The 13,736-nt window shown below is 39.0% G+C and overlaps 1 protein-coding gene across 1 annotated transcript in view; it reads right to left on the bottom strand.

The window, feature by feature from the left end:
• The window catches only part of LOC124255859 (uncharacterized protein PF14_0093-like), a 40,263-nt gene that overhangs the window by 723 nt on the left and 25,804 nt on the right, over window positions 1-13,736 (bottom strand). The gene's annotated exons all lie outside the window — the stretch shown is intronic.

The raw sequence follows: 13,736 nt of genomic DNA on the forward strand, positions 1-13,736 counted from the left end.
TATCTTGATGCGGCCAGTAAAGCTGAGGGACACATAATTTGTACATATTCTGGATAAAGTATGGTTAACTGTATCCTTTCCTGTATGGAAGTCTGGTGTCCTGGATAGATCCATTTTTCAGAACATAAAATTCGTTGCGTGTAATGTTATCCCAGTGTTTAAGGAACCCCCGACAAGTGAATTTATGACACTCTGTTCTGACAAGGTATTATCTTTCAAGATTATAGCTTTTGGACCACTTCATTATGTATTAGTTGAGTTTCCTCTTGTTGGGGTAATCTAGATACTTTACATTGTGCTGCAGCAATTAGACTCGATTATTTACAGACCACCGTCTATAGCTGGAATATTGCTGAGTGCGGCGTAAAACTAAACTCACTCATTCAAATAATAAAATAATGAACTGAATACATGGAGCTATATGTCAATGAATTCCAGACCTAAAGAGGACTCGACTGCTACATGTACCGTGTGAAATGATTGCTGTTTGTCGGGGAAATACTTTACCAGGTGGCAAATGCCTTAAAACAGTCACTATCCTTCTGTCATAAATGGCGAAAAGCATTATCATAGATATTGAAACTATTCAGTTGTTCCAATCCAACTGACAAATTGATTTAAGCTTACCGACATAGTTTCGGCGTCTGAGACCGACAGAAGACCTTTGATTAATACATTGATGTGATATAGAAGGTCTTGGAGGGCGAATCGAAGGGAAACACGGCAGTTAAGAGTCGGCTGTATTTTTGGTTTGGGGCCATGTGATGTTGAATTATGTGATATTGGTAAGATATCAATACACCAAGAATAGCTAAAAGAAGCAATAATAATTGTCAACTGGCAACTTTCTACAAAGACTGGCCCCATGAAGATCCGGGTTAGAATTGGTCTTCAGAAACCCATGCTTATCGTAAGAGGCGACTAACGAGATCGGGTTTTCAGGCTCGCTGACTTGGTTGATACATATCATCGTATCAAAAATTGCGTAGATCATTGCTCATGCTGGTAATCACTGGATTGTCTGGTCCAGACTCGATTATTTACAGACCGCCGCCATATAGCGACGTTAAACAACAGACACAAAAAATAAATATTATAAACAAAGGTTGTCTTCCGAACAAAGCCAGACAAGAATATTTTGCAGATTTTTTTTCAAATTTAGAACGTTGATATCTAAGACAGGAAAAGGCAAATATAGGTGACCAGCAACAATCAGATCTGGTAATAGTTACCAGATTATAATGAATGTAGCGAATCTCTCTGTACCATTATTTGAGTTGTAAATCAACATCCAGCTTGAGCCGACAGCACAACATAAAGGTCTAGGTATTTTCTTCTAAAGGAAACCAATGAATACTTTCTTTTGGTAGGAATCTTCAGCAGCTATAATCTTCTCGAACAATATACAGCCGATCTTCTGTCATCATATGTAGTGTGTTCTCTCTTTGAATTGTTTCATCGACATTCTAGAAGTTGATGTTTCAGTATATTGCATAGAGCAACATTTCGGTGTAGTTTGTAAAGCTGATACTTTACGATGACTGAATGAGTATAACGTTAATAACCACGTTTAGCCTGATATCCATAGAGTTGTAACATTTCTTGTCCTGTAGTTTATATAGATGGCACACACTGTTGTGTCATGACTATTATCACAAATGTTTCATTCTAGGCTTAAAGTGGTATTTTACAAACTAAACCTATCACGTATCAAATAATATTCTGACTGCATTTGTGTTAAACATTTGCTTCCGGCGGTATAACGTTTGTCCTAAATGTTATTGCATAGCAAGACAGACAGACACTTTACAAACTTCAAAGTGCATTTCATGAGATATGGAAAATGAACACAATAAAATATATACCAGTAGGGACAGGCCCACTACACAATCCTGTGTGTATTGAATGTAACTCACCAGTTAATGGTTTTAACGTGTGGATAACACTTATTGCTCTCAGGATGGCATTGGTTGAATTGTAATCTTCAGTTGGTGGCCATGGCTACTTGACGCCATAGCCAGTAGTCTACAGGTTCTAGTTTCCAAGGCGTTCCGACTAGCACCTTTACCTGGTAGGTAGATGGAATTTACCTGTCGGTAGACCACACCTGGGATGGCGTGTCGTTACCTGAACTACGGTATACCCCCGTACTTCGGTCCTGACGATAAGAGATGTGCGAGAGGTACAGTGTCAGTACCCAGGGGCCCTTGGAACTTTACCGTAGTCCCTCCAGCAAACACAAGACGATGATCTTCGTTCAATAGTTTTTATTAACACTGTGTTGCTGGTCAACCTACTCTATGGTCACTCTATAAGACTTCAGCCGCAAAGCTTCATTCTTAAGCCAAATGCTGGTGCTTCAAGATAATTTCGGAGACGATTCCTAGTGACCAACATCAAGAGTAGGCCCGCACCAGACTCCCGTTTCTGAGCTTTGCTCCAGCTTAAAACTGGGTTCCTACGTCACAGCCAACACCCTTTTCTATTTTTTCTATTGGTCAATAACCCATAACCTGACTATCTATTACTCTCCCCAACCTCTATTTCGTACCCCCAATACCATATTTGTAAGACCGTGTCTCTCCCCTAACCATATATGACTCGTAAGATACCAAGAACTGGCAGCAAGGTCCCCGGCCACGTTGTTCCATCTTGATAGTGTAGTAGTTTTCCCCTTACCAAAGCTATGAGTCACCTCACCTTGCCTTCATCAGCTCTAACGACCTACTTTCATGTTTATTACCTCCGTTACTGATTTCCTACCTTACAACGTTATTAATGACTTCATATCTTAAATATATTATTAAATCCTCTCATAATTTGTATCTCATCACCTCTTAATCACCTGTTATGAATAATGTTAATTGTATATCTATTACTGTAGCAAGCGTATTATAGGCATGAGATTATGGTACTTTGCTACAATAATCTTATGCCTATAATACTAGTACGTCATACTGCAGGATAACAGAATGAGTTGGACGTAAATAATATTATTATAAATCAAGCACATGACCTATAAACATTCATTGTTTTCTTATCATGAGAATTAATAGGGTTTGTCGATAGTTAAGTCAGTTATGTCGTTCTCGTTAAAACGTGCATGTGTTAATCATTATAGTATCTTGTGGGTGTTTTGTGATATCTGGAAATTACATGATTGCGTTTCATGTCTAGCTACGTGGCAACACATTAATCACACATTTGGTGCATAAATTCGATACGGTGATAAAACGTTCGTAACTGCGTCATGAACTTATAATGTCAAAGTAAAAGACATTGTACATATGTCTGTTTTTGGTATGTGTTATCAATGCTGTTCCATGAAGGACCATACTAAAGATAGTCGGACCTTCCAGAAGCATTGTAATCAATATATTTTTTAATCAATATGTATTTTCTCAAAAACAAAATGTAGTACTGATATTCAGGGAACCTTGACCTTTCCTGGTAGCAGAGTTAATACATTCATTCAGAGAATGAACATGACATGTATACTATCAGCAAACAAGTACGATTATGTATATTATGTTTTGAAAGTGTAAAGGCGAACTACATTTGCTCTTGGTGTGTGTGACGGCCTACAAAGGCAGTATACTACTATTCCTAACAAAAAACAACAACAACAACCATTGTCCAAATGCTCTCTGATTGTAAATACACCATGAGCTCTCTTGATGTACATACACAACTATGGACTTTGGGAAGGTGCTTTTGTTTTTGAACAGACGTTGTAATACAATGATGGTCTAAACTAGAGCAAATCTGTACATGTTTCTTCCCACACAGAAAGAAGAAAATATTGGGATTACAAATGTACATGTGTTAGGCCGCTGCGTTGTATCGACGTTCTTATCTAAATCTTAATTTTACTATGCAACAGCAGCCTATATCAGTCGTTCGCCCCAGAGACACAACGCCGACCCATCCGAAGACACGCGTGCTGTCTAGCTGCTGTACAGGAGTCTAACAAATTATCATAATTGTGATGATTATTGAGGTTTTTATGTGGGGAATTTCAGTAATGTCCCTTCAGTAGGAAATCATTCGCAAGACTGAAATGAAAGAGACTATTAAACTAATTGTATTTCCACAAAGAATTCAAGAAATATGTAATCACATGACCATATTATTAACAAAGAACATACATTAGATTCACGAACTGTATAAGGTACTGCAAAAAATACTTGTACTAATTCTGATCACATGTGAAACTAATCCTGTTTGGTTTCAGAGTAACGAACGACAGACACGTTCGGGGAGTGTTTAAGCGAGATTCAACAGACAGAGCAAATGTAGGAAATGGATTCTACAGCACAAAAAACATGTTTCGATTTTTATCAGTGCCAGATGAAGGGCCCCACGCTACGATCAGTTTATCGTAGCCTTACCCCAATGACATCCTTTGCTCTGGTCATGCAATGCAGATTGCTTGAACAGCAGCATCCAACACGGCAATAATCGATGCACTGTAATTTAAGGGAAAACATTGATTTTATTCATTGGAAACGAACACCGAACTGCAAGAATCTAGAGACAGATGATGAACTTTGGGGTCGTAGACTAATGGAACGACAAATACCCCCACGTACCAATGCTGCATCTCACAGAGGAGGGTTGAGTGGTATATATTCGGTTCAGTGTCTTGGGGGATTTTGAAAACATCACAGGCCCGCCAAACCCACGTATTTGAATTTATTAAGCCTTAAGATGTATTGTGTTTATATCGTATACATTGGTATACGTCAGTAATTTAATTACCACCATTGGTTTCCTTTATTTGTGATAGAGTTTAATATTTGTTAATTATTACTAATAGCTAACATTTCTTTATTCGTACATGCATTTTCTACCTGAATCGAACATTTAAATGAAATAATACTATATATTCCATGTATTCCGATTTCCTCAGATATTTCTTCCAATGCTTGACTGTTAACATGTGTGAGCTTAAGAATCCATCCCAATGGTCAACTCAGTGTGTACAGATATAGATTCCACATATGGAAAGTAGCCTCTGAAGGAGCTGGCACGTGTTTTTATAAGAACGAATACGGTAGTAAAAAGGGTTGGGATAAGCAAATACATTGCAAGAGGAAACTCAAAATCAATGACGGAAAAAACACACTTGTTCTTTAAGTTGAACAAACTGAACGCGTGAATGTAAACACAAACGGCTGAAATGTTTGCTACAATATCATGATCTTTTTCACAAGTAAAACAATGGATATAGTATTGTTCAGATTTTCACTATTACGAGTGCGTTTTCCAAAAGAGAGATAAATATTTACCCCTGGCCATTGTTTTCCCCATATCTTCTCTGACCTGACTGACAAGAAGGGCGTGTAAAACTATTGTCCTAAAATATTCTGAAAAAAACAACAATTTGATCAGGTCAATATTTGATTCACAAAGGTCTAAAGCTTCCGACTGGGCGCGCCTGGATCACCACAGAAGGGTATTATCATAAATCTAGATATTAGCGGCTCGGTGATCTCCAAGAATGCCTGAGATTATTTGCCTTTGCCACAATAAAAGAACTTAGAGTAGAAGGTGGAAATTAGATGAAGTATTATTGCTTTCATTCTCATTTGACCTCTCTTATTTTTTTCAAATATCACAACCTCAGAAAACGGATACTGACCGATGATGTTGTATTATGCATTAGCGATTGGACCAATGGGCTTGAGTATTATGCGTCGGTATTAAAGCATGAACCAGTGTATATTTGCATTTTACAAATATCCAAAGGCTGCCACGTTAAGAAACGTCAACGTTCAGGTAGGCCCTACACATTTCCACATGGAGACTCTTTAATCCCTTGGCTTATTGCCGACATGATGTATGACAATGCTTGCACTTGATATCACCTCCAAGATACATGCGTCTTTTGTATAGGGATGACATTAATTATCAGCATGGGTATAGTGTGAGTAAAATATTACTTGCAAATGTAACAATCAAAATCTAATAAACCTTAGAACATTGGCACTCTGAAGACGTAGCAGAGATCAGGACGTCGGTGAGGCGATACACGTGTCAGGACGAAATTCTGCCAGGATTATAGAATAAACGGGAATGAACCCAAACACACACTGAGAATATCGATTTTTCAGAACAACAAATTTCATTTCAGTTATTATTAATGCCGAAATCAAATCTCAACTCTGCTCATCGCCATTGCCCGGTTCAGCTTTACATAGTGATGTAATGAACCGAAGATGCTGTAAAATCAATGAGAACAGCTAATCTTCGCGCTGCTGATGGTGTGGATGAGTGAGTGAGTTGCTTGTAACTCTGTACAGTATTTCAGTCGTATCAGGTGAGGTGAGGTGAGGTTGAATGGGGGTTAAAGTCGCCTTCACTATTTTCGTAAATTTGAGAGTTTTCAGGAGATATAGTATGACCAGAAATTATTGAGAATTTTAGGAATATGTTTAATTGGATTTCTAGTATAAACAACCTTGACCAGCTATCAAGTGCTTGGTTTCATTGAAGAGAGACAACTCCGTTAATCCGTTTTCATTAGTTTGTGAAGAGTTATCCCCCTTTGTTTACTTGCTAGCAGACGACATTTTGAGTGATCCTAAGTATGGATGATTTACAGAAGAGGAATTTGATTTTAGAGTAATATAACAAGGACATCAGATCAGCGAAAGTGATTTCAAGTAGAACAGGCATCCCTTTGTCCACTGTTTATCGTGTTTTGAAAAATAGTGCAAATGGATATGGCATTGAGCACCGGGGAGGCGCAGGTAGGCCCAGAAAATTGACTGTCGGTGACAGGAGGCGGCTTGGTATTCTTGTTTCGAAAAACAAACGAAGGAGTTTAGAAAACTTAAGGCTGGATATGATTGATAGAGGAACTGTGGCTGTCAGTAAGGAAACAATTAGAGCTGAGCTGCAGGCAATGGGTTGGCAGAAAAGTCGAGGAATTCCATCACCGATCATGAAACCTGAACAAAAGGAGCGAAGGTTGAACTGGTGCTTACAGCATAGAAATTTTAACTGGGACAATGTGATTTTCTCAGATGAAAGTTCTGTGTGGCTGTTTCCTAATACACTGAAATTCTGGACCAAACAAACTGAAAAACCTTTGTATCAGCGCCCAAAGTACAGTCCGAAATTTAACGTGTGGGGTGGCATATCTGTGTTAGGGGCAACGCCCCTCTGTGTATTTTGAAGGGAATATGAACAGTGAGCGGTACACAGATATTCTCAAGGGACATTTACTTCCATCTGCTCACGTGTTCTATGGAAACTTGGATTTTCCAGCAGGACAACGACCCAAAACATCGTTCAAAGCATTCACAGGCCTGGTTTCGGACCCAAAATATGACATTATTAGATTGGCCAAGCTATAGCCCTGACCTAAATCCAATAGAAAAGGTTTGGGGACTTATGAAGGAAAGTCTCAATAAGAAAAATCTGACAAATATTGCTAAAATGAAAGAAGAGGTGGTCCGATATTGGGACAGCATGGACCACGACTTTCTAAGTTCTTTGATCAGTAGTATGCCTCGCCGCATTGAAGCCTGCACTGCTGCCCATGGTGACTTGACAAAATACTAACGGTTCACCTGTCTTTGAATTTGGAGTTATGTTCTGCTAATATTCACATTTAATACGTGAGTAATGAGTGATAAAAAAATGTACAATCTTTAAATTCTCAATAATTTCTTGTTGTACTGTATATAAGTAAATATTAGAATTACATCTTTAGCCCACTGTAACAACTTCAGTCAGTTGAGAAAGATTTCCTTATATTTATATAAGGTCCAGCAAGTTATTGACAGGAGTAATAAGTAATTTATATACATTTTCCATGGTTTTATAATGTATTTTGTACAATGCGCAGAATTTATATGTCAGTATGCTTGTATTTTGGGCCAGTGGCCTTTATACTGAATAAATATCTGTCTGTCTGTCTGTAAAGTCGCCTTCAGGCATGGGAGGAATATTTCACTTACATCGTTACTTCATGCCCATGTGTTTGCTTACACTAGTCCGGACCTTATAGTGGGAATGTCATACTGTTAACCCAGATAGATTTCATGGAGCAGTTAACTGTGGATACTCCACTCGTGAACACACAATGTACTGAACCAACCAGTCGTTGTTGTTGTTTCTTCTAAATGCCGTGCGCCAGGCAGGGTAACACTTGGAGCCAAGTGGACAGGCGATCGAAGCAGTAACCATTTGCTGTCTGGGTTAACTTTCTATCTAACAGTAATATCACGATGTGTCGGTTCAACGTGGTTTAATAGTCTACAGGTATTAGACGTTTACAACCTTGGTGAAATCCATGCACGCAGATGGAGATTACAGGTCATAACAAGTGTGGCTCTTGTATTCGAACCTCAGATGAAAGAAGTAAATACCTTATTATGTTTGCATATATACTAAAGGAAAAAAGTAACTGTGCATAACATAATTTTGCATTTAAAAAATGTTTTTGGAAAAGTTATGAAAATAACCTAAATCAACATGTAGCAAAGCACTTTGCGCGGAATTTCATGTCACGTATCGCGCGTGGTACGTTACTTAACTTAACTTAACGATTGATTATTCTCTAACCTTTAAACTTTGTGGAAAACACGTTAATTTCAACCTAAACTGCGTGTATGTCATGCCACGGCTTACAGTAAATCAGCGTCTCCGCGCCGTGGGTATGCTCGAGACTGGAATGACCCAAAATGAAGTGGCCAGAGATTTTGGTGTCCATCGAAACATGATCTCATCTCTATGGAGACGTTTTCAACATTATGGAAACACGAGAGATTTGCCTCTGACCGGCGATCCACGCGTGACGTCACGTCAGCAAGATAACCACATTCGGCTGACCCATCTAAGGAATCGATTCCAGACTGCCACTTTGACTGCTCGGACCATTCCTGGCTTACGCCAAATCAGTTCCATGACTGTATGTATACGGAAGCGATTAAGGGAGCACAACATCCGGCCCGACAGCCTGCAATACGTCTAATTTTGTTCCAACGTCACCGACAGGCACGTCTTGCCTGGTGCAGACAGCATCTACGACAGGATTGGGATGGTGTGTTGTTCACTGACGAGTCGAGACTTCTTCTGGACAGCTCAGATGGCAGGGCAAAGGTGTACAGACGGCGATGCTGAACGGTATGCTGACGCGTGCGTTGTTCAAAGTCGACAGTTTGGTAGTGAAGCGTTATGGTATTGGGCAACATCACATCTCATGGTCCGACACAACTTGTCATTGTCAGTGGCAATCTGACTGCGATACAGAGATAAGATTATTGGGCCTCATATGCAGCCTTTCAGTCAAGGACAGAGACGTAACTTTACACTTCAGCAAGATAGTGCCCGTCCACATGTCGTTTGTGTTGTGACAGATGTCCCGAGACAGAAGAACATTCCTCTACTCCCCTTGCCAGCTGTTTCTCCGGACCCTTCCCTATTGAGCATGTTTGGGATGAAATTGAGCGACGTTTACGTCAAACCCAGAATCAGCCATTGACTAATCTGAATTGGAACAAGACATGCAACATCATTTCCCAAGCTTTCTTCAATCGCTTAGTGTCGTCTATGCGTCGTCTTTGTCAAACCTGCATCAACACCAATGGTGGACACACACGATGCTGAATTTGTGAACTGACTTTTGACACCACATCTCTTCAAGAGCGAGTCGCGATGCCTAGTGCCAAATCATACCGATTTCGATCTTATCCTGTAACCAGTTAAACAGTGATTAAGGAAAACACCACAAATCATGTTATTATCTTTTTTGCATTAAAATATGTCATAGCATCAAATAATGCACAGTTACTTTATGTCGCTAGTATATTACATAAATATATATTGTGTCAAGCAATAGTCTGCTTTGTATGCGTTTTCAGTATATATTCTTTGCAAGTTCAGATTAGCCAAAATGAACGCATTTACATTGGATATCTTTGAGGGGCATTTAGAGGTGATACGCATAAAGGCAAGGATTTTATGGATGTCAACTTCTTTACTGTGAAGGGTCACGACGTTTTGAAATATATTCTTACTCCTTCATCAGGTGATCATTGGATAGATGGTATGAAACAATGTGCGATGTAATCTGTAATACATGTGTCCAGGCTTATTAAAGAGATAACTACGGCCGAAAATGGGATAGCCGAAGTTGCGTAAATAGGTTTTAGCATGCTGTAAAAAGCCAAACTGATGTTATTTACACCCATGGTACCTTTTTTATATCATCTTCAGCTTCAGTATACTGATGATCTGATTGGGTTCAGTAAAGGTTACCTATCTAATTCTTTTCTATTGGTGTCTCCGCCTTAGCTAAAAACAAAAGAGAGACAAATTAATTGATTCGCCTGATAATTTTATTTCGAGGACATTAACAGATTTTACACAACATTGAACAAAGTGATATCTGGTGCAATTCCCTAATTTGACATGTCCAGACTTGTAGTTGGACTCTCAGAAGGAGATTTGTGTTTTACATAAGAATTCTATCGTATCCCACTGATCAATGAAACATTATGCTGGGAATAAGTATAACAAAATACCTTATCCGGTAGACCCATTCAGATTTTGTGTCCTTTTATGTTGCGAACCAGTTTAGCAGTTGGCTTTCTCTATTGACGTGATATCCGGACATGTGAAGACGCACATGACTGTTTTGAGAGTTTCACCCCAAAATCTCTAAATATTGTCAGTGATTCATATTTGAGACAACGTATTTTAGCAAGTCTCGACAGACGCACCCAAACTCGGGATGGATCCTTCAGGACGAAAAACAACAACACCATGTTTCAAGCTGTATGGGTCAGTACAAACACAAACCTTCTGATAAGTAATTCTGATAAATATCTCTCAGATCAAAACCCTGTGCATGGCTCTCTAATTTTGCTCATGACTAACAAAATATGCAGTGTGTGATGATGACTTCCAATTTTCATAAGCTATGTGATGCCTTCAGAAGATAATGAAGGGTGGCTGAAAACTTGCCACGATGGAGTTGGTTACTAATTAATTATTCAACATAATCCACTCCGAGGTCCTTGCACGTCTGTCAACGATGATGAAGGATTCCTTCTTGTGGTGTGAAAAGTCCTCCACAGGAGAAATGAAGTCATTATAATTTACATAAGGAGGATGAGGTGCTAGATCTTTCCAATGATCGTCCATGTTTACAAATCTCTCAACAACTTTAGCTGACACAGCTTCAAATTCTGACGATAGATGATAGATATGGAGCGGTTTTGATGGGGAGTGCTGAAGCCTTTGTCAAGTCCAACTCACTCCTTAGATTGTCCTGAACTCCTTAGATGGTCCATGAGAGAAGCCTCTATAGCTATGTGACGAGTGGTCAGTCGTCCATTCAGAATCACGTCATGTTGTTAATCGACATCAGTTGAATGTCTTCTTGGCCATCTTCGAGGCTCTCTCTTCCTTTCTGGAACTATACTACACAGCTCTTAACAGCGACATAGGAATTAGCATCCTCACCTAAATGTAACTCAATGTCTGTATGGATGAGCTTTGGAGTTTCAGTTTCAGCTTGATATATTTGATGCCTGGTGGCAGCCAGTGTTGTCTGCATGCATGAACAGAGAATATCAAGTCACAAAATAAAGTCTGTAAGCAACGTATTGTATAATCAAGCAAATTATCAAGTGCGTTTATTTACACTAACTGATAGGCTTAGAACATAAGCCCACCTCGTGCCCTGAGTACAATCAGTGACTCCTTTGATAATACAATTTATATTTCGTGAAATAATGTATGTTTGTACACATTTGACCATATTTTTATGCCATGCTTTTATATTATGATATGAACATCTAGTGAACAGATGCATGTTGAATTTACAAATGCTTCTGCTTGTATCACTTATATATACATGTAATTAGCATAACATGCACGATGTGCTACGTCTGGTTTCTGGTTTCTGTTAGCTGGGTCTGATAGTAATAAACTCGAGTCATTAAAAAACCCTCCTTAGTCGTACTATTTCTCTGGTACCCAAGAGTTCGAGAATACGGGTCCATATGCAGTTCTTGGTCCAAAGTAACATACAATGCAACCGCGGATTTGATATTTAAGGAGCGAAGACATCTGAGAAGACATTAATGGCTTTGTTTTATCAAGACGGACACATTACCAATAAAGTTCGCCTTATTCATTAGAACACCAGCAACTTCAACCATTTTAATTGTTGAAAAACGTGCCAGAAAGGCGTCATATACCCTGACCAAACTGTAAGGGCTCTGAGAAACCACATCAGCGAACTAGCTTCTCATTTGTTCAACTGACAGAAATGCCTGTGTCATTACGCACTGGTTATAAAACTCCGAGAGGTGAGAGCTTTTATATGGCCGTAACAGTGGTTTCAATGAAATATTGATTTGTTGAAATGTGGTTATTACAGGTTGGTTTGAGAGTTTGCTCTCTAATGGCAGAGTGTTGGCCGTTGTAAATCGTTGCTTCCCAAATGTAGTGCTTAAAAAAACCCAGGTTCGATGAAGAAAAGCAAGAAGCAATTTTGGTCGTTTTCCTATCCACAGATTGAATGAGAATTCTTAATCACTCTGTTCTCCATGAATGTGTTCGGTACCGTAAAATCGTTTTTCAAACAGTGTCTGTCTTCGTAATTTGAGCAAACTAAGTATGAGTTCCAACCTTTCAAAAAATCTTGGTGTTTAAAGAGAAACATCACTTGCCAACATCCATCAATTTCAGAAATGAAACAGATCGGAACTTTATAAGTAGATACCAGGCCACACTCAGTTGCATAATATCCATTCTTGGTGAACAGGAGGAGCAGCAGCGTGGTACAGCACAAGTTTACAGTGATCATTGTCGGCGGAAGTGAGATGTATGTATCCAGAGACACACAGACTTGCTTGACACTACTGGCTGTTGGGAATAGCTCATTAAGCATGAAGTCAGCATCACTGACTATTCATCGTCTGTCTCCGGAAATCAACCATACTGATTTGTATGCACGTACAACACCAATTTCCGGTGGATCCTCAGCTGAACACGTTTTTACGTGATCTTCCCCAATGATGTTTGTATCGTACATTGAAGACCTAATGAGATGCTAACTCTTTTAAAGAGTTAAAGAGGAAAAAGTTAGTTGTTTTGTCTGAAAGTGTCATTCAGTGTTCAAAATGCATTGTCTCAATAGCACAATGAATCTGCATGACTGTCAGCATCTGACATTTCAAATATTTAAGTATTTAAGTATGAATTTCTTATATTTACAAAAGGTAAATGAGCCAATAATAGAACTAGCGAGTTGGGTTTTACACCACCAAATTTCATTTATCACGCTGTGTCAGCTTACTTTGAGAGGAAACCAAAGTCCTGCAGATCTTGGACGTGTATTACCTTTGGAGAAACAAACGAGCACTGGTGTTGTTCTGATATAGCTAATATTATAATCAAAGCATATTTGCAAAATAATCTGATTTGGACATATTGAGTCATAATCTGTCCTAGGCGGTTAAATGTAAACCTGGAAGTATTTTGGTTCCAGCTAAATTCAGCGTATTCACATGTCGTGCTGTTTTACTTTCACGGTGTAGTTAATGGTTTGCTAAATATGTCAGTGGAAGTTAATAATGAACACGCGATATATCTACTTTTCCAGTTTCAACTTAATTTTGCCGATAGACAAACTGTTACCAGTAAGAGGGCTCCGGAGTGGATGCAGTTACGACTCTACACAGCTAAAGTGCTCCCAAGACACTTTTCTG

This window comes from Haliotis rubra, unplaced genomic scaffold (assembly GCF_003918875.1).
Source record: "Haliotis rubra isolate DU_JTF1 unplaced genomic scaffold, ASM391887v1 Scf61, whole genome shotgun sequence".
NCBI lineage: Eukaryota > Metazoa > Mollusca > Gastropoda > Lepetellida > Haliotidae > Haliotis > Haliotis rubra.